Source organism: Elephas maximus, chromosome 17 (genome assembly GCF_024166365.1).
Source record: "Elephas maximus indicus isolate mEleMax1 chromosome 17, mEleMax1 primary haplotype, whole genome shotgun sequence".
NCBI classification, from domain to species: domain Eukaryota; kingdom Metazoa; phylum Chordata; class Mammalia; order Proboscidea; family Elephantidae; genus Elephas; species Elephas maximus.
In genome coordinates, this window is record NC_064835.1 from 81,554,119 (window position 1) to 81,557,622 (window position 3,504).

Here is a 3,504-nt window from a genome sequence, read left to right on the forward strand (position 1 = left end):
GAGGTTTTGCATGTAAATATAACAGATAAAGTAGTATTATCATTATATTTAAGGGACTCTTAACAAATCAATAAGAAAAAGGCAAATAAGCTAACAAAATAATGGACAAAAAGAAGAGAGTAGAGAAAAAGATGAAAACAGAAATAAACATTAAGTATTCTTTGAATGAAAAAATACCAGAATATTACATACTGGTTCATAACAGGAAAATGTTGGAAACGAATATATCCAACAATAGATATTGTTTAAATAACTTCATAAAATAAACTACTATTCAAAACGTAAAACTTGGAATATAAATCTATATTTGTTGACATGGAGATATGCATGTATTTACAAACACACTAACACAGTTAAGTGAAAAAAGGGCCCAAAATATGGGTGTTATACCATTTTCCTAAAAATGTGTGTGTTGTGTATACACGTTCAGAGAAATAGATTTGACAAAAATACGTTAGTGTTATGATTATAACTGAATGGATTCTATTTTTATTTAAGGTTTATGTTTTGTTCTAAATTATTTATAATGTGTATCTATTTCTTTTACAATAAGCAAAAAAAGGTAGTTTTTGTTTATTTGTTTTTTGAACAATCCAAGGATCCAACTTAGAGATGGCAGACATTTTTTCCAGAAAAATAAAATATATTTTAAGAATTCTAGCCCCAAGTTTATGACCCCTGGAAATACATGTATATATATATTTGTGCATATATATAATAACAAGGGGTAATTTTTGTATATTTTAATTTTATATAATTTTACCCTTTGCTACCATACGCTTTTTAAAACTTCCTTTCATAAGTTTCTAAAAACCTGATGCTAGCTTTTAATAATAGAAATTTATGTTCTTTCTGTCACTATTAAAGTTAAATTTTGAATTTTAAACCTTCCTAAAGCTCATCTATCACGTTAGTAAGGAAAATCAGACTATGCCTTACTATCCCAAAAGAAAATCAGAGCCATCTGCTAATTCCATAGTGTACCTCACCTAAATGTTTTTCAAAACCTTCTTGTAACTTGAGTTACAACAAGAAAAGAAGCAAACACAGGCTCAGACCCCCTTTAATCTTTGGCTGTGAATCATATGTTGGGGACAATGCCATCAACAGAGGAACGTCCTTTTACATGAGGGCATGTTCAAAAAAGAAATTGTCTTGTTTGCTCCCGAGTGTCGTTTCAGTTTCATAATGGTTAGCAAATGAGCTTGGCTCCCTTTGGTGGGTCAGACGACAGTTGAAGTATCACCTTATCTTTCTCTTTTTACAAATTTTCTACTGAACTCTAAGGGCCAAATTTAGAAATGTAGATAAACCAGATGTGCTCATAAAATTGAAAGCATACCTGCACTGCCTACCAAAAAAAAAAAAAAGTTTCGCATTGCACAATGTACTGATTTCTTAGTGTTGCCTGTAATGGTCCCAGCAGGCAAGGTTTCTCCCTTATCATCTAAACAGGCTGGCAGCACCAGCTTTGAGAATGGTAGTGATGAGTCCTTTGCAAATAAGCACAAGTTGCATTATGTCAACTTCAAATGAAGTCATAACACAAAAAGTAAACATTCATAAATTGATAGAAATTATACGGCATCAAATGAGATACAAGGATCTTATCTCATTTGTATATTCTTGTCTCCCTGTCTATAAACATATGTTTGCACATGCTGTGTATTGATAGATTAACATATAAAATTACAACACTGCATTTGCCACACTGTAGTTAAGGTTGTCTTCACATTCATATCTCAGAGGTTTTATATCTGAACCATAAACATTCTTTCTGGGCTGAAACTTGGCATATAGAGCATAACTAAAAGTGTGTTCATCTTTATCTTAAACATGGGGGAAATTTCTCAAAATGCCTAGGTTTAAAACAAAAACAACAAAAAAATTTTTTTAGCTGATATAATAAAACATTGCTTTTTTAATTGTGAAAAAAAGTATAGGTCAAGATTCCTAACAGAAAATGAGTCGAAATAAAAAATAATAAGAAAACTTTTTTTCTCTTTTCCTTCACATTTCACTACATTAGGGAGAATGGAGTATTTTTTTTTTAACATAATGATTTTTTAAAAATTTTATAACCATTTCACTACAGAAAGGTCCATTAATGACATTTCAAATTAAACCAGTTTTTAAAAGTTTAGAAATATTGTAAGAAACCTATTTAGCATTTGGTGAAATAAACACATATTGTATGTAAAATAACTGACTTAAAATTACTTTCTAAATGATGCTAACAAAATAATTATGAAAACTCTTAAACACTAGCAATCGATTTTTTAAAAACATATTATTTTGGAGGAAAAGGGTTAATCAAGTATATCAAGAGTATTGAAATTATTTTGCAATTGAAGGAGCTTAATATTCTGCTTTGAGTTTTTCTTTTTTAGTTTATAAGTCTGGAACACAAATAGAACTTCAAAAGTTGAATTTACTTACTAGTCAAGCGATTTCCCATCCATTATTGAAATTTTTATTCTTTTCCTGTGGATTACGAGCACTGACTCATTTGTTTGCAAAGCCCCTATTTTAATCTCCAGAGAAAACATGTTTTTAAAATAAAAATTACCTGTAACAACAATGGGATAAATACAAGGCAACTGTTTTTCAAATCCCATAAACTTTTTTTTTAATAATTAAAGAATATATTTAAATTCCTTTTCAATACTTTTCCAACCATTCTCAAAAGACCTTTCCTCTTCTTTTTTTTTTTTAATTTTAAAAGTGAGGAAAATGAATATTTGAGGGTGTATGGGGGCATGTTTATTCACAATTAACTGTGACGCACATGGAATAAATTTCTCTTATGGTATGTAGATTTAAAACTCAATTTGGGAAGTACGTAGCTAAAATACATTGGGAGTTTACGCACTGAATTTGAAAAGTCAGGACATTCAGTGACCCTAATGTGTTCTATTTTAACTGTGTAAATATACCTGTGCTATATGGTGGTGCATAAAAAAAAAAAATGGTGGTGCAGTGGTTAAGAGCTCAGCTGCTAACCAAAAAGTTGGCAGTTCGAATCCTCCAGCCACTCCTTGGAAACCCTAAAGGGCAGTTCTATTCTGTCCTCTAGCGTCTCTATGAGTCGGAATTGACTGGATTGCAACGGGTTTGTTTGTTGGATATGGTGGCACAGTGGCTAAGTGACGCACCGAAAGATCAGCAGTTCAAATCCACCAGCTACTCCTTCGAAACCCTACGGAGGAGTTCTACTGTGTCCCGTAGGGTTGCTATAGGTCAGAACTGAGTCTACAGCAACAGGCTTTGTATGCATAGAGACGTTCACGGAGGATGCAATAAACAAGCAATATTCCGGAGGTAGAAATACAGACTTTTGACTTATTCCTGAGTGTTCCTATGTTACGCACCCATCCCCAAGGGCTCTGTTTTCTTTTTCCCTAACTTCTACAGCTGCAGACCCCTGGGAGTTGCAGTGTTACCTGGGCTCCACTGCCCAGGAGCCTATGGTGGGTTTGATTTGGTTAATTCTGCAGCTTTGCT